At 56.5% G+C, this 18,349-nt stretch overlaps 1 protein-coding gene across 3 annotated transcripts in view; it reads right to left on the bottom strand.

Annotated features, from left to right (window-relative positions):
• Positions 1 to 13,843, bottom strand: part of FAM167A (family with sequence similarity 167 member A) — a 35,277-nt gene extending 21,434 nt beyond the window's left edge. For 2 of the 3 annotated variants that reach the window (XR_005020453.1, XM_036856830.1), the window contains exons 1-2: positions 13,530 to 13,843; positions 7,661 to 7,760 (exon numbers count right to left, since the gene is read on the bottom strand). The gene's annotated coding sequence lies outside the window, so the exon portion shown is untranslated. The remainder of the gene's footprint in view (positions 1 to 7,660; positions 7,761 to 13,529) is intronic. The other variant, XM_036856832.1, reaches the window with a different exon arrangement.
• Positions 13,844 to 18,349: the final 4,506 nt, after the last annotated feature.

The raw sequence follows: 18,349 nt of genomic DNA, 5'->3' as shown, positions 1-18,349 counted from the left end.
TAGTGGTTTCTAAATCAGTTCAGAGAAGACCTGCACAGAAGGCGTCAGGATGGCTTGGAAACACTGGCGGGAACGCCAGCGCGCTGAGAATCAGCGGCGCTGATCCTTGATCGGCTGAGCTTTAGTGAGTGTGCACGTCCTCTCCCTCCAGCCTCAGAGCTGCCCCGAGAAGCAGGAGGGGTCACCCCATTTCGAGAATGGCAAAATCGAGGCTGGGAAGGTTGAGGGACTCGGGTCAGCCTCTTTCTAGTAAAGGGCATAGGCCTTGGGGTCAGCCCCCCAGGGTCCCAGTTCTGTGATCTTGGGCACGACCACTCTGTGCTTCTGTGTCTTCTCCTGACAAGTGGGGAGAACCAGGACGAGCTATGCAATTTGCTGGGTTGGTGCAAAATGCACTCAGGGTGCCTCGTTAAAAAGTACTAACTAAAAAGATTTTCAGGTTTCCCTGGTGGCGCAGTAGTTAAGAATCCGCCTGCCAGTGCAGGGGGCACGGGTTCGAGCCCTGGTCCGGGAAGATCCCACATGCCGTGGAGCAACTAAGCCCGTGCGCCACAACTACTGAGCCGTGTGCCACAACTACTGAGCCTGCGAGCCACAACTACTGAAGCTTGCGCGCCTAGAGCCCATGCTCCGCAACAAGAGAAGCCACCGCAATGAGAAGCCCGCGCACCGCAACGAAGAGCAGCCCCCGCTCGCCGCAACTAGAGAAAGCCCACGCGCAGCAACGAAGACCCAATGCGGCCAAAATAAATCAATAAAATAAATAAATTAAAAAAAAAAAAAGATTTTCAAGGGGCCTGTGGGCTGCCCAGGTCCCTGGCTCACGAAGCCACAGCCCCAGGGTAATAACATCAACCTCACAGGTCATTTTGAATATTACATAAAGTGACAAATACCGAGTCCTTCACAGTGCCTGGTCTACAGTAAGCCCTAGACAAAGTGACACTCACTGGGGACGTGGCAGAGGCAGAGAGCCCGAGGAGGGAAGCCACAGGATGCTGCCAGACCTGGGGCCTGAGGCATCCGGAAAAACGAGGCCAGACGGTAATCCGACCAGGCCCAGGCACGCCCCGCCAGGCAGGCCACCGGGCTGCAGGGGAACACCAAATTCCTGACGCAGAAGACAACCCCAACCCCCGCGGGCACGTCAGCCTTCCTGCAGCAGCAACGTGCCAGCGCTCGGGACCCACGCAGCACACAAGGACTGCTGTCCAAACATGCTCCTGGCTCGCTCTGGGCGCACCGTTGCTGCCACGCAGACTGCCGTGCCAGCCATGAGCTAATTGCCCCCGCTGCTGGGGGCGCCAGGTGGGCGCAGCCCCGTCGTTCGGCCAACACCCCATCTCATCATGACCTAATCCGTCCACTTGGACAACTTCCAAACCCACTTCCTAGAGGGGCTCCGAGGGCAGGGAAGGATGCGCTGGCCCATTCTCTGTCTCACTCTCTCTGTCTCTCCCTCCCTCTCTCAAGGGACACTCCCTCCCTCCCTCCCTCTTGCCCTACGTTTTCCTAAGAAACTCGAAGCCACTCTCTCCCCGTCTGGATCCCCAGGCTCCGGCCTGCTCCTTCCTGTACGGGGTTCTCGTTTCTTCTCCACGATACGCAATCCTTCCAACACTGAGTACCAGGCCCTGTCACGGCCCCCGTGACTTTGCACAAGCTGTTCCCTCAGCCTAGAATGCCCTTCCCTCCCTTCTCTGCCTCAGTTCTCAGGGATTTTCCCCTTCAAGTTTTCCTTGACTTGCCCAGGCTGTGTGTGCCCCCGGGATGCAACGAGACCACATCGGGGAAACAATTATGTCATCCCAACAACATTAGCTGACGCTTACTCAGAGCGGGTCATTCCAGGCATTGTTCTAAGAGCTAATGTGCACGAACACATTTAATCCTCACAATGCCCCCACGAGGCAATATGATTCTTGTCTCCGTGACCCAGATGAGGAGACTGAGGCACAGAGAGGCTGAGTAGCTTGCCCGGGGTCACAGAACTAAGCACGAAGATGGGATTCGAAACCCTGCAGTCCGGCTCTGGGCTGGCTCATAACGCTGGGCTCAGCGGCCGTCCCAGGCCACAGCATTTCTACCAGGAACTTTCTCCATGGTCTCCTCTGTCGGACTCTGAGCTTCAAGAGCGCGAGGACCAGGCTCTGCACCCTGGAACCCCCAGCCCTTAGGGGCCAAGCTGCTCTCTTTAAATGTTTGTGAGTGAACAAACAAAGGGCACATATGCCTCTCCCCCCGCATCTGGATGGGCTCAGCGAAGCAGAGGGGATCTGGGCTTCCCCACCTTTCCTCACGAGACCTGCCCTGACCTCGGGCGCCTGGACACAGGCTGTCAGGCCCTAGGAGACCCTGCATCAGGTGGCAGGACTGGGAGCTGGCACACGGAGAGGGACAGCTCGGCCACCTCCTCCAGGTCCAGCATCGTGAGGTGAGGTGACTTCTGCCCAGTGTCCCCTCCCTCCCCTGGAAAGAGCATTTCTGTTTCCTGTGAGGAAGTCACAGCTCTCACCTCAGGGTGGCCACATGGCTCAAACTGGCCCATCAGAGCCCCCCCCTGGGTGGCTGTGTCAGAACCACCCAGAAGCCGGCCGTGGCCCCACTGCTCACCGCAGGGAGAGGGTCTGCCTGGCAAACGAAGCCAAGCAGATGAGATAGCTTGAGGCCCTCAACTGAGCCCTGTGGGAAGCAGTTCCACCTGACCTTGATTATAGAGCTTTTATATATCCTCCTACTTTGAACCGGGTTCCTGACATTTGGAACCAACATAAGCGTGTGTTGGACAAAGAACATAAAATGACACAGTGGATATTTGTTGACAGTTGAGCATGAGACTTGAGCTTGGCCAATCAGATGCTCAGGCCCAGGATTCTGAGTCTGGGGCATGTGAGGCCAGGATGGAGGGACGTTGAGCCTTGGAGGAAGATGTCAAGTGCAGGGGACCTGGCATCATCTTAGGCAAACCATCCTTACTGAAGGACTGTGGGAGGGTAATATTGTAATATAATAAGAAATATGTATTTGGTCTCCATCCCTGGTTCCTGACACAGAGCTCCTAAAACTCTTGTAATTTTCTACATGATGAAAGCAATAAGGGTAGTTTTTGTTAGAGTATCTCAGTTTTCTTCCCACTTCTTGAAACAGCTCCAGGGCATTCAGGTGGAGAGAGGGTCGTCTGTTATTAATAAGAGGCCCCCTTCTACTACACCTGAGTTTATGTTAATGAGGTGACTGTTGGAAACCACTCAGGATGGGGGCTGGTTGCCAGGGGAAACAACCCGTGATGAGAGGGTTGTAACTTCCAGCCCCATCCCTGACCTCTGGGGGAGAGAGGGGCTGGAGGTTGACCTAATCGCCAACCACCAATGATTTAATCAATCATGCCTATGCAGTGAGGTCTCCATAAAACCCCAACTGAAGGGCTTCTGAGAGCTTCCGGGTTGGTGAGCACGCGGAGGTGCTGGGGGGATGGCACGCCTGGAGGGGGCACGGGAGCTCTGCACCCCTCCCCCTGTGGACCTCTTCATGTGGATGGTAAATACAAGTACTAAATGCTTCCCTGAGTTTTGTGAGCAATTTAACAGATGACTGAATCTGAGGAAGGGGTTGTGGGCAATTCCTGGTTTACAGCCAGTTGGTCAGAAGTTCAGGTGACAACCTGGGACTTGCAATTGGTGTGTGAAGTGGCGGACAGTCTTGTGGGACTGAGCCCTTAACTTGTGGGATCTGACACTACCTTTACGTGGATAGCGTCAAAATTGAGTTAAATCGTAGAACACCCAGTTGGTGTCTGCAGAGAACTGGAGGATCGTTTGGGGTGGGAAACTCACACATCTGGTGTCAGAAGTGTTCTGGGCGGGGGTGTTTGTGTGAATAAAAACCTAGTGCCCCGATGAGTGGGTCTCAGACAGATCACTACGGGCCCTCTCGCCTCTCGGTTTTCTGAGCTGCCCCAATTCTGCCTGTTTTCTCTCTTGGGTCTCTACCTCCTGCCAATTCTGTGTACACCTTACGATAACACTGCTTTCTGTTGCTTATAGCCAAGAGCGCTGACTGAAATGAGGGGGAACATACAGTTCATTTGGGGAGGCAAAGCATATGACGTGAGAGCTAAGCAGTGTCATAAAACAACCTGAATACCAAAAGAGGCTCGTCCCCCCATCTCCACGTGTCCCTTAGAGGGTGCCACCTCCAATTGAGAACCAGAGAGTGGATGACCATTGTGGACTCAAAGAAGCTTTTACTAAGAGTCCATCTGCATTCATAGTTGATATGTTTCTTGTCTTTTTTTAAAAAAAATATTTATTTATTTATTTTTGGCTGCGTCAGGTCTTAATTGCAGCACGCGTGATCTTCGTTGCGGCGCGTGGGCTTCTCTCTAGTTGTGGCATGGGGGTTTTCTCTCTCTAGTTGTGGCGCGTGGGCTTAGTTGCCCCACGGCAGGTGGGATCTTAGTTCCCCAACCAGGGATGGAACCCGTGTCCCCTGCATTGGAAGGCGGATTCTTTACCACTGGACCACCAGGGAAGTCCCTGATATGTTTCTTAAATTACGATCTACTACAGGCAACGCTTGATGAGGATGTAGTAACAGTTTTCCACAGGGATAAATTGACACGTATGCCACTCCTTCCAGCAGAAGTGCCACCCGTGGGTCCTCATGCATAAGCTGACTCGCCCTGGGTTTAGGCTTGGTGATACACGCAGCGCAGACTGCTTTGCACACGCGTGTGAGGCCCGGCTCGCTGTGCAGCCCGGCCCTGGCCCGCAGCAGCAGAGCAGTGGGTAACACACAGGGGGCGCGGGCGGGGTTGGTAAAGGCAGGAACGGACCCTTAGGACACCCCACCCCTGCCAGACCTGCCTTGCTGAGGAAATTCAGATCCGGGAGGGCCTCAGCCACAGCGTAGCCGACTCTTCACTGCAGAAATGTCCCCGCAGCACACAGAGCCAGCAGCGGGGCCCACTCCCCGGGGCAGGGGGTGTGAGGGCAGGGCCGCTGGCTCTGTGTCCGCTGCCGCGCTTGCTGCTGCCCCAGCTCATCTGCCTTCTACCTCTGTGGGCCTCAGGCCCCCGGCTGATGAGCCCGACCCATCAGTCCCCCAAAGAGAGCCGCCCTGTGGGTGCGTTACATGTGTCACCAGGCCTCAAACGCTCACTGGAGGGACTCGGGCCCAGGGCTCAGGGGCCGCCCAGCGTCTTGAGAGCCGGGGCTGCAGGAAGGGAGGGACGGCACCCACGGTGGCCTCAGCCGGGCCAGGCCCGCCTGCCAGCTCTCGGCAGGGCCACGCATCCCCACCTTCTACCCACAGGCCGACCTGAGAGTGGCTCAGGGGCTGCCAGGGCTGAGGACAAAGGGGACCCCTGCTTCCCGGGCTGCGGGTCTGTCCTCTGGGACCGGAGCCCCTCTCCGGCGGGAGCTCTGAGACTTGGGGAGTCACCTCGCCTCGCCTGTCTGGGTCTCAGCCGGCCCCTCTTTCGAAATGAGGTGTTGCAGCGTCCACCCTGCAGCTACCGCCGGGCTGAGGACAGAGCGGGGGAAAGGGCTCCAGCGTCTGCACTGTGTCTTACAAGCTTTCAGGGTGGCTCAGGCCACGGCTCACACCTGAGCCTTTTGCTCTCCTTTTCTAAAGCAGCAAGTCCCTCTTCGTTCCAGGTGGGTGACAGGTCAGTAGGTCTGGGACAAGGAGGTGGAGCTGGGACGAGGCAGGCTTTTTTAGGTTTAATCATAAAACCCCGATGTTTATCTTAAACTGAGCGTGCAGGGCTGGGCCTCAGGACTGACCTCCGGTGGCCGATGGAGGCTGTGAAATCCCGTCTGTGTTCTGTAGACTCACGGGAGCCCTAACGACCGGGGTTGAGAGGCTGGGGGACACAGCCCTGCGGCCCACGGTCACCAGGGCGCTTCCAGGAGCTGCCAGAGAACGTGTTTTCTCGCCTCCTCTAAGGTTGCCATGGTGACCGAAGCAGGAGGGGACACCCGCTGGTCCGGCCCTTCACAGATCATCTTTCCCAGCTCATCTTTATTCCAGGTCTTGGTCAGAGCTGGCGTTGGGAGTGCCAGAGATGGGGGGGGGGGCAAGGCATGGTGCAGAGACAGGACCCTGTGTACAAACTGTGCGTGCACGGCGGGGGCAAACTGAGCTGGGATGGGGGGTGTGTGTGGGGGGGGGGCTTTATTGTTGCGTGTGTGCTCTGGGATGCTAGAGAGGGAAGTGGAGTGGTACCTGGGTTCCTCCCATGCACCGGTGATGCACCCCTCAGGGGAGGGCACGCCCGCAGGGGCTGCGAGCTGCCACCACGAGAGCCCTCCGCTTTCCACTTCCTGGAAGCCACCCGTTTGCTGCCTGGATCATTCCTCCTGCCACAAACCATTGTGAGACTCCAGCCATTTCCTCTACGAGCCTGAGGCTGTGCTCCCGCCCTCGTGCCTTGCTCCATCAACTGGCTTCTCCCTGATCTCACGCAGCCGTTCACACATCACCTCCACAGAGACCAGCTCTGACCAGCCCACTGAGATGTCCCTGCTTCCTTTTTCTTCATAGCTCTCCTCACTCACAGAACTAGGATGTTACACGTTGAATGTAAGTCCCCTGAGGGCAGTGACTTTCTCTTGTTCACTGCTGTGATCCTAGCACTCAGAACAGTGCCTGGCACATAGTAGGTGCTCAAATAAACTTGTTGGATGAGTGAATGAGTGATTGGATGAATGAAAGAAGGAGGACTTTCTGGGCAGTCGGTTTTATCCCTTTGTCCATCACAGGCCCTTCGGGGAACTCCCTTCTCACTGGGTCTACAGCTCTGCTTTGAAGCTCATCTGAGGGCTGGCCAAACCCCTCCAGGATACCCCACCTTCCAGGCCATTCTCTGACTGCTTCCAGCATTGGCCTCTGTCACGCACACGGCACCGTGGTCTGTATGACCTTGAACCGTGGGAGTGTCTGGCTCCCTGACCACTGTCTAGCTCCTCGATGGGAAGCACATTGCTTTCTCTTTTGTGTCCTGAGCACAGGGCTCTGCAAACAGCAGACGTTCAATAAATGCTGAGGATGGCGGTGCTGTGAGCTAGTGAACAAATTCACACCTCCAGATGGTTTCCTGCCCAGTAGAAGACCTCCTGCAGCTTCAAGGTCAGAATGTTTCTAGCGAGTCTGAGTGGGGGGCCGGGGTGGTTTGGGAGACTGGTCTCAACTTGATGTTTTAGCCTTTCCCCGTAGCCTCAGGTTTGCATTTGATGAGTCTCTGAGCCTAGTTCAAACACCACCTCATTCTACAGCCCTCTATACCGGGGGTGAGAGGCCCGGGGGGGCTGCGACTCTCACTCCCCCACTGCCTGCTCCAGGAGTCCCAGCACTGCTGCTTGGGAAGGGGAATGGGGCCACCGTTTTGGACAGGCCCAACCCGGGTGGGAAACAGGAGTCCCTGACCGGGGCGTCAGCTCCAGGGACCCCATGCCCACCCCCAGCCCAGTGACTGCGGCCACTCACTTCCCCTCAGGGCTCTTTTTCTCCCCTGTGAAATGCATGGTTTGGGTGGAACAGCCTTGACACTTCCTTCCTCCCCAGTAAGCACAGAGCCTAGACCACAGCACCCGTTGGGGTTGTCACCTCGTCATGGAATCGCACCCACAGGGGGCAGGGGGCACAGGAACCCACTCACCAGCGTTCTCTCAGGCGTTCCTCTCGGGGAAGTTCGGTTTGCAACGTCCTGTGCTAATGGCCATGGCTCAGCTTATCACTCAGAGCTCCCGCGTCCACACCTGGAATCACAGGAGCAATCACAAACATTAGGAAATCACACTGCAGTTTACAAACGTTTTCCCCACTTTCGATGGCCTGGGCTGGAGCGGCTTTCCTGAGAGTTAGACCTCAGAGAAATCACAAACCAGAGACGTTGCAAGGCTTGCCTGGGGTCACAAAGCTCTGTTCGGGGAGCTGGCTGGGCTTAGACCCGCGTCTTCGCACTCCAAGTGCAGCTTCCATTGTCTAGAAACCTTGCTCTGTCTCTCTGGGACCTCGTGAGACAAGAGTCTAGAAAAATACTTGTTAAGGCCTCTGCACAAAATGCTCGGTCCACGTTGAATAATTGATGGGCCCTGCTCCCTGCCGCAGAGAACTGCGCGCGGGCCTCCTGCCGCGAGGCTGGGGATGGGGAGAACTTCCCTATCGTTTTCGCCCAGTGAAAGAGGTGGCTGAGAAAACCGCCAAGAAAGAGTTGTGCGTCCCTGTGGGTCGGGAAGAGGCCCTGGCTCCCAGGAGCCACAGATCTAATTTACTGCCTCGCTGAAAGGAGCGGGGGGCCTGCCGGGTCACCCGGCGTCGCCGCCGTGTCCCTCCCAAGGCCGCGAGGCCCTGGGAAAGGGCTGCTCCACCCCGACAGGCCGGGAGAAAGGTGCCTGAGAATCGGAGGGTCCCACGGGGGGAGTGGGGGTATGAGCCGTGGGAAATGCAGAGTCCGAAGCAGAGATTCTCCTCCGTGAGAACCCTGACAAGGCAGATGCTCAGGATGGGTGAGGCAGCCTGTCGCCGCTGCCCGGCCAACTGCTGCATGTGGCCGCAGGACTCTTCTGGCCAAAGGCCATGGCAACGGGGATTAGGGCGGAGAAAGCAGACACAGAGTGGCCTTTAAAGCAATTTGCAGAGATCAAAGCAGAAGGCAGTTCGGGCGGGTGCTCTGGCTCTAAGAACAGGGAACGTTTCACAGCTGAGCGAAACTCAGGCACCATTTCACAGCTAAAGACGCTGGGGCCATACATCCTCCCCCGTGGGGTACGTCCGCCCCACCAAAGTGCCTCCTAATTGGCATTTGTCTCGGCCCCCATCCAAGGCAGAGTTAGGACTGTCCGAGTCCACAGAATAACGGGCTCCAACTTCGAATATGCAGAAGCAACCAGCTCCGGCTCAAATGGGAGACTGTTGGGACGACTGGCTTTCTGTTTTACTCTGCATCGAAAGTTCCAGAGCCCAATGGTTTGGCAAGGACTTCCTAAGAAGTTTCACTCACTTATGTAGGTCACCTCACCTGCATAGTCTGTTTGGGCGTGCTGACCTCTCAGGGGGTTGGAGGGCCCTCAGAGTTGCCCTGTGTTTGGGCAGGGCCCGTCATAAGGATGTGGGGGAGAGGGGCCATTCCAGCTCTGTCTGCAGCTCATCCAAAGTGCAGCCCTGCACCCCCTCTGGGGCCCAAGGAGAACAGAAAGTAGGGTGTGTGACCCTGCTCCCTTCTCAGGTCAGTTGAGCTGAACGTAGCTGAGCTGCTGAGCTGCCTGGGTTCACACTTCACAGAGGGCAGGAATCGGGAGCCGGAGAAAGAGATGGAGCAGGTTAGGGATGGGGCAGGGATGGGTGTTGGTGGACGTGGGTTGATAGCCCAGCCCGGCGACTTACTAATTCTATGACCTTGGGATCATAGTGGAATCAGCTGCAAAGCCTTGGAAGGATCCGATGAGATAGAGTGTATGTGAATTCTTAGTTAGGCCTCTAACAGGACGGTCACCTCCTGCCCATGACAGCCCTTGGCTGGACCTCTCCTTGGCTGCAGAACCACTAAAATTAGCCCACACGTTTCTGTGCACTCCAGAATGCGCAGGACATCACTCTGTTGTCTGTCCAGGACTCTGGGCTGCACGAGTGGTCTTTTCTCGTCGGCAGCTCTGATCAGACACTGCACTCCTTGAGGACAGGGCCATTGTCTTGCTTCCTTGGTGGGATGTCAATGATTGATCTTAAAACCCTTCACAGACATGAGATGTTCTGTGTGGTATCAGCGGGCCAACTGCAGCCAGCTGCATTCAACGAGGGACACCCCAACCCTGGCTGGCACTGGCAGCCTGGTGTAGGGTCCCCTCTGCAGAGGGGGCTCTGGGAAGCGCTTGGCTGTCTTTCTTACCGCTCAGCACCAGACATTTGAGAACGGGCAGAGTAAACGTTAGAAGCGCATTCTCCTAGGTGAAAACAGAGGTATTCAAGATATGCGGGCCAAACGAATTTTGAGACACTCTTGACTCTTGAAGGAGCAGAGTGAAAGCATCTGGTGAGACCTCGGGGGGAGATGTGGTCGGGGCTCCTAGAGAGACAGATGGCTATGACTTCACTGAGCCCGCAGAACAGGCCGTGTGAACTCTGCTGGACCCGCTGGCAAATAAACAGTGTTCAAAAAATGTCTAGGTGTGTGGCAGAATTCAGTCTGAGGCTTATTTCCATCCGGCCTGATAGGGAGGTTTGCTCTCACCTTCCTCAACGTTTTCAGTGGCTGCCATCAAACAAGTAAACAAACAACAACACAACAGAACCTAAGAGTTTGGACCAAACTAGTAGGACAGTGTACAGTAAGGCGGTGTCCCCTGGGTGAGGCACACGGAAATGCTCACAGGACGAGGGAGATAGTGTCACTTTAACTTGACGATGGACAGGGGCGACCAGGGCCTGAAGTGGCCCCCCGCTCAAGGATCCTGATCTAGAACCTTCCTGCACACTCATCACCCTGGACCACCCCAGCTGGCCTTCTGCGGCTGAAGTGCCCGGCTCACACTCAGGCCCTGCTGGCTTCCTGGAATGAGGAAACACAGCTCAGCCTTCAGTGGGCCCTGAGCTGTGGCCTCTGTGGAGGTCACCGTCTGGGCCCATTATGTACCTGGAAATCGGCTCTGGGCTGGGCCTTCCAGGTCCCAAGGGACGAGCCCTATGACAAAGTCTCTGGGAACCCACGACCAGCTCCCACATGTGGATCAGGATACCCGAGGGGAATTTCTGGCCATACTGGAGAGACGGCCTTGAAGAAGCGGGAGCTCAGTCTGTGCCCCGGGAGAAGCTGAACCCCACCCCTCCCCAGGGCTCTGCCAAGGCTGCTGGGCAGGGGCCAGGAGTGAAGCGGCCCCTGACGCTGGGGAGCTCACTGCCCCCCCACCTTCCTGGAGGGGTGTGCCCGCAGGGAGGCCAGCTGCTGTGCTCTGCGTTCCCTTCCTTAAGGAGCTTTTCATGGGCGAGCATAGCTGGGGGGGGGACCGTCGGGTAGCATTCAGGAGGAAAGGAGCCGGGAGTGGGGCAGCGCACACTTGTAACTTCTCCTCTCCATTTCTCTGTCCTCTTCTCTCCTTCCGCTCCCACACCTCTCCAGAGACAAGCGTGGAGGGGCTGGGGGGCAGAGTGGGGAAGCACCGGGCTTTCACGCACCAGGGCAGCTGTCCTAGCCACGTAGAAGCTGACATTTGCAGTCTTCCTAACTCTTGTCGGCAACTTGACCCCCTGTGGCGGCTCAAACTCTACAGGCTGATGGCAAAGCTCCTTCTACACCCCTTGCCCACCTCCAGATCCTTCCGGGTCCGCATGCCCACTGCCCTCCGTTTAGCCCATGCTCGCCTCTTCGAGGTCTTCTTCAGAATTTGCCTTTCCTTCCTTTCTCCTCGCCCCAGTCCAAATCCCAGGGTACATGCGCCTATTAAGAGCCATCCTGGTTAATCCTAGAGGGTCTCCAATTCGTGAGTGAGAACTCTGTCCCCCTAGTCTACAAGCCAGGGAGCAAGCTGCTCCGATTATCATTCATCTTCCACCTTTGCAAATAGCTCTATGCCGCAGGCAGGCAAAGAGCGATTGCCGGGGAGAGCGCAGCTACCAGAGGGTTCTGGGAATTCCAGACGCTCCTGTGGGGCTGAGGGAGTTGTCCATGGGCAAAATTCACCTGAAGAAAGCCGCCTGCGTGTGTGGGTGAGGAGCCCGACAAGCAGTTTCTTCCTCGCTGGCCTGGGGCTCAGTGGGTGTCTCTCAGCAATAGTTAGGCGCTGCCTTAATTTACTTCCCTGCCAGAGTCCATATTGGAAGGAGACCAAGCGGGTAGACACAGAGGTGGGCCTATTAATTTAGTGGAAATCCATGCATGTAATTGGGAGGACAAGACAGGAGCGAGTGCATGAGAAGCTGGGGGTCTTCAAGGAGGAAAAGGGGGGTGAGGGAGGACCCTTCTCTCTCTCGGCTCCAGGGGAGCAGGACTGAAGCCAGCCAGGTCGAAGGCAGAGCCTGCCTGCTTTCCTGGCTCCGCAGGGCCCTCGAGGTGCCAGGGATGTCCCCAGGTCACAGGACAAGCCCCGTCCCCCAGCTGTCTTTTGGCCTGGGTCTGACTGGTTTCTTCCCCCTCTCTGGCCTCTCTGCTCAGATGTCCAAAAGCAGCCTTCCTTTGAGAGCACTGCCTTAGGAGTCAGCACGTTGGCTGAATCTCTCTGCTCTTTTCACCAGCCCCATGAGCTGCACCAAGTTACTGAATCTCTCGGAGACCCATTGGCAAAATGGGGGTATAATGTTCCCTCAAAGGGTGATTGTGGGAATCAAATGACCGCCGGGTGTGAAGGGTTCTCAAGCAGTGCCTGACTGGCAAGTGCACTCAGGAAAGAAGAGCCCTCATCGTCATGCGCTCTGAGAACAGCTTGCGGCTGCTTTGCCAGGCCCCTTAAAACTCCGCTAGCAGAAGCTCCCACCCTGCAGACGCGGCCAGGCCACCTCTGCTCTCCCTGGACTTTGCCCAGCTCTCCACTCTCCATCGCGCCTGGTGGGCGGCAGGACTGTCTCTGGGGCGTCGGAAAGGAAGCTGCTTTAGAGCCACGCCTCCCTCGGGCACTTTGGGGATTGCCCTGTTGGTGGGATCTGGGCTCATTCCACCTGGGATTCACCAGGAACCCCTGGGAGCTGGTGGAAACTTAATCTGGGAGAACGCGCCTATGGGTTTAAGACAGTGGCCGTGATCCACCGACCTGGAACCTACCCACCTTCCAGATCTTCTCCGGAGGGACAGGGAATGAAAAAAAGATACAAGCAATAAGGGATTTTTTAAAAAGCAGAACAGCCAATCCGACTTGGTGCACAGAGACACCTGCCCCCTGGCCTCGGGCCACAGACCTTCCCGCCTTCTCCCAGTGACCTGGGTGCCCAGCCACAGGGCTGACCCTCTCATTCCCCGGGGCCCTTCTGGCTGTACAGTTCCCTCTGATCACACTGGCCTCAGCCTTTCAGAGCACCCTCGGGCCCAAGTGCCCTGGGTCACTTCTCCTGAGTTAGGGATTGCATCCTTGGGGCAGGAATAACCACATCGTTGAGCCTGAAGTAGGCAGAGGGGGCCAGGTGGGCTTGGAGGTGACCAGCAGTCTGGGAGGAGACCCGGAGAGACTGAGTGGGGCTCCTCCCTTTCAGACCTCAAACCTCACATCTCCACCCAGATCTTATCCCTGGAAGGGGCCAGCCAGGATATGGGAGATGGGAGTCCAGCCGAGCTGTTCCGCTCCCCCTGAGGGGAGCGAGCCCCCAGGAGCGGGTGAGGCAGGACCTCATCTCCTGCGGGCTGGTGGCGGGGGGCGGTGTCCGCTCCAGGGCGCATTGGGGTCCGTGCTCCCCCAGCCCCGGACTGGGCTGCTCCCCGCCACTGCCAGCTCTGGGGACCTGCGGCGCCCCGAGCCCCCTCCCCTGGCAGTGCCACCGGCCACAGACACATCACCCCCGGTCCGGCCCCCAGACCTGGGATCGTCCCCGCCCTGCCACAAACCCACCTTCCCGGGCGCTCCGAGGCCCAATCCAGGGGTGTCACCGAGGTCCCCGCCTCCTCCTTTCGACGCGGGCTCCCCGCTCGTCCGCAGCCCAAGGCCCCCGCTTCGAGGCTGAGCCGGCTTCTGCCTCCCTTTCTCTCTTGCTCCTGGGAATTCTCAGCACTATTCTTTTTTTTAAGGGATTTTTTTTTTTTTTTTTTTTTGCGTTGCGTCAGGGCGGTTGCCTGGCGACGGCGGAGCTATTCCACCGCGAGCCTTTCAGTCGCGATCCCCTCCAGCCTCTCATTCAAGTCTCTCCGCCCGCGGCTCCGGGGACGGGGACGCGCCAGGCCAGAAGACGCGCTCCGGGTCCTAAAGCCCTTCCAGCGGCTCGTTCCCGGCCAGGACCCGAACCAGCGCAGCCGCCCTGCCGCAAGTAGAAACAAAGCACACGCGATGGCCAAACCCTAGACGAAACCAAACCCAAATAGACTTTAAAAAAACAAAAAACAAAGCAAAACGAAAACACAGAAAACCGAAACCAAAGCAGTTTTCCTCCAAACGTGGCCACGTGGCTTCGCCGCTGTCAGCAGTTTGCCTGCGTGGAGGGGGCAGGAGAACCCCCTTGCAGCGGTATCGGCAGGCTGAGAGCCTACACTCCACCCACCAGCGGCTTGAGTTCCAGCTGCCAGCAGCAAGGCCCATACTGAGTGCCTAGCACGTGCCACAACACCGTCACAGCCACTCGGTGGGGCAGATGTGGGCACCCCCAGCTTACAGATGAGGAAACTGAGGCTCAGAGAGGAGAAGGAGAAACAGACGTTCTTCCAGATCTGTCTCCCAGACCAGATGGGAGTAGCCCAGGGGGGCCTGCCCCAGACCGTGTGTTTCCCCCACTTACCACAGCTTGGCCTTTAGGATCAGTTCTGACGGCAGACAGGGGACTCCAGTTCAGATGGGGGTAGGGGAGGGAGGGGGTGAGGGGTGTTCTGCTTCCTCCTGGGACCTCTGTCCCCCAGGGCTGACTACTGGAAGTTTGCCTCACTCTTGCAGGAACCTAGACATGGCCAAGTTCTTTTCCCAGACTCTTGGGGTTTGCAGGGTCCTTCAAAGTTCTCATCTGCCATGCTCACAACAGCACTGGGGGTGCAGGGCAGGCGTCGTTATTTCCAGGGTAGGTGTACACACTGCAAAGTGACGTGACCCAAGGTGGCTGGCCTTGTTTTCTGTGGGACTCGGCCCCCACTGTGCCTGAGACCCTTGTGCTGCCCCCTGGTGCCCGTGTCCTTCACTGCACCTCCCCATCTGGGCCCTGTCCCACTTCCTTCCTTCCCTCTTCTCTAGGACTTCCGCTAAGGACTTTGTCTAAGGAGGCATCCCACTAATGGGAGCACCTCTTCATGCGAACGGGCTGGTGGTGCTAAACCAGCAAGTGTACTCGAACAGGGGTTTTCTGGAGAGTCACAGCATTGACCCAACCTCTGGACTCTAGCTGCTAAATATGGATCCAATTCTTCCACTTCTTCCCATCCCCTGTGCCACTGCCCTGGCTCACGTGGGCTCGCCCCAGCTCCAGCACCAGCCCCTAGCTCACTGCCCTGCACCCGCTCTTGGCTCCCCACCTCTTCCCCTGAGCCAGCCCTTCCTCCATAGCCAGAGCAAACGCTGCAGCATGGAAAGCCCATCCTGGCTTCTCTCTGCTTACAGCCCCCCAACAGCTCCCATCCCTTCCAGGATCAAAACCCAGCATGGCCACCGGGCCCGTGTGGTCTGGCTCTGCCTACCTCTTGGGCTTGGCCTAGCTTGACGCTCCACCCTCCAGACCGATGCTCTTCCAGGTCCTTCTACACCTGCTCCTCCGGCACGGGGCGGGCCGCACTTCTGCCTCCTGAGGGAACCTAGGTGATCCTCTCCTTCCTGGGCCAGTTGTCATTTTATCTTTATTTGTGAGGCTATTTGATTAGTATCTGTCTGCCTCCGAGGCTGTAGGCTTTGAGGGGCAGGAATCATGTCTGCAGGCAGAAGACGTGGTCCCACTCAGGAACTCGGCATCCTCCTGGGCTGGCTGTCCTTGGCCACACGACCCTGGCTGAATACTCAGCGTTTGACCCGCTGCTCACCAGTGTATTCCGGCCCCAGCATGTGGCAGATGCTCCAGTGTCTCCTTAGTGGAGCCGTCCCACCCCATCTGGAAATGCTCTCTCCCGTCTTCACCCTCCCAGCCCCTCATTCGGCATGGAGCTCCTGTTTCTTGCGAGTACATTGTCTTCTGTCTTCACACAGACAGGCAGCCTGTCCAGGGCAGGCAGGGTCTCTGCCCCCTGCTTCCCATTCTGCCTGGTACATACAGGCCTGGATGAGGACCAGGAGAGTCGGCAAGGCAGAGACGAGCAAGACGAGGAAGAAGAGCCCGATCTCTGCTGGAACAGTCTCAAGTCTACTGCCTAACCATGTGACGGGGTCAACTGAGTTATAGCTCGTGCTCTAGCACAGGGTAGCATGTAGCCATCCAAATAACATTCTCAACAAAAATTTGATGACATAGGAAAATGCTAATGATCTCATGCTAAATAAATAAGACTGGAACATCCAATGTCAAAGTAAATAAGACATGATGAAAGCTTTAATTCTAACAATATCTAATTCTTTTATATGTGTAGAAAAACGATTGGGAGGGTATATGCAAATATTAGCTGTGCTTTTTCTCTGGATGGCACAATAACAGAGGATTTACATTTCTTCTACAGACTTGCATTAATTTTTTACATTTTCTGCAGCGAATAGTTTTTGTAATTAGCAATGTCAAGAAACACTATGACAACGAGAAGATGGCCCCGTGTTTGGAGTACATACCTGATGTCTCCTGCTCTGAATGGAGCTGTCTTTTATATGAGGTGCTGTGAGGCTGGGCTGGAGCCCAGAGCAGCCGGGCCACCTGGGAGCTCTTCCCCTCCAGTGGCCCTTCGGATCAGGGAACATTGGGCCGAGCCTGGGAGAGTGAGTCTGGACTTGGTGACAGCACACTGATTCTAAAGTTGCCTTTTGGATCAGTCCTATGGATCCAATTTAATCTTCAAGAGGCAAGATGAGTGAGGCATTGTCTCTTTTGATCCTGCAGAGGTCCTGTGAAATAGGGCACTCAAGAACTATTCTCCCTACCTTACCTGTGAGGACACCGAACTTGGAGAGGTTAGGGGGCTTACTCAGAGTCAGCCAGCTGGTCTGACCCCGAATCTAGGGCACTTTGTTCTGCACCGCGCTGACCCCGCGGTCCCTCCAAGCAATGGGCAAGGCAGCCTCGGTAACCACAATGCGCTCGATCCATGTGCGATGGCCAGGGATGACCTCGTGAATAAGGTGACTTGTGAGCAGAGATTTGAAGGAGATGAGGGAGTTGGTCAGGAGGTGAGGGGAGGAAGGGTGTTCCAGGCAGAGGGAACAGCCAATGCGAAGGCACCTTGTGGGCACACGTGCCTGCGCAGGGGTGCCTCGTGCGGGAGTGCGGTGCGGGGGTGAGGGGTGGGTGACGAGAGTTGTGGGAGATGATGCCAGGGAGGTGACAGGGCAGGGGTGCTGGCAGATCCCATGGACCTGACAGACCATTGTAAGGACTCGCCTTTCCCCCAGGGAATGCAAAGAATGCACACCTGGGATGGGTCTCTGCTGTCTTCAGCTCCCACAGCACAAAGCACTCTCTAAATTAGTCTTACCTGTTCCCACCAGCCTTTTTAAACTACTCAGGGACAAACTCCTTTGTCTGAGGCTCCTGTGTATCCCTCCTGGTGATGAAAATTTGGTCCCCATTCATTGAATGAGAGAAGGAAGGAAAGAAGAAATTTCTGTTTGGCTCTATTTCCGGAAGACACGGAGGATGATGACACCCTCCCCTGCTCCAGGGAGCGATTAGAGCTCGAAGTCCCCGGCCAGAGTCCTCTAGTTTCTACCATCTGCCTTTGGGAGGGACTTTTCCATCATGGACCCAGCATTTTAAGAGGATCCAGGAAGTGTTTGTCATTTGGAGGCATTGATGTTGGCAAGGATAATGGCTCTTTGCTGCCCTTATCTCTCAGAAGAGGTTGACTCAGGCAGAAGCACTGAAGGGACGTGGGGACCAACTTGCCATCCTGTAGGGAGCCCAGGGGGGTCAATGAGCATTTATGGGCGGCTCGCTCTGTACCAGCCGGTGCTAAGTATGGGGTGCGGTGCCTGCCGTTTATTGGTGTAGGAAGTAATTAACAAAGAGCATCCACCTTAGAACTGGAGTTGGGCAGGTGACAGATGCCGTCTAAGCCCAGCTGAGGAGGACGAGGGAGCTGGCTAGGAGAGGCAGTGGGGAGGCCTGACAAGGAGCGTGGCAGGAGAGGAACAGCATTTGCAAGAGTGTGTTCAGGCCAGAAGGGGCTTGACCATGGCTGAGAGGAAGAGTGCAAGAGGGCATGATGGGCCAAGGTGAGGTCTTTGAACATGACCCTGAAGGCAGGGGGTTAAGAAGGATGAGGGTCACGGCTGTTGTGTCTTAGAAAACCTGGATGGATGAGGGGACAAGACGGGAGGAAAGGAGGCCAATAAAGAGATTGTTTCCATCTTGCTAGCGGCAAGAAGTGTTGAGAGCCTGGCAGGGAGTGGCTCACTGCATTTCCCAGGGGATGCTGGACCACGGGGAGAGCGGTGTTGGGGGTAGGGGCACAGCAGGGGATCTGTAGGCCAGCAGGCTCAGGTTGAAGCCCTAGCTCTTCTGTGACTGGCGTGTGCCTGTATGGCGTCCCTCAAGTTTTAGTTATAGTTACTTCATCTGTAAAATGGAAATCATTTTAGTAGTACTAGCCTTACACATGGGCAAGAGG

This window comes from Balaenoptera musculus, chromosome 6, assembly GCF_009873245.2.
Source record: "Balaenoptera musculus isolate JJ_BM4_2016_0621 chromosome 6, mBalMus1.pri.v3, whole genome shotgun sequence".
Taxonomy (NCBI): domain Eukaryota; kingdom Metazoa; phylum Chordata; class Mammalia; order Artiodactyla; family Balaenopteridae; genus Balaenoptera; species Balaenoptera musculus.
The sequence above is the reverse complement of the archived record's forward strand: the minus strand, read 5'-3'. Positions and strand labels throughout refer to the sequence as shown.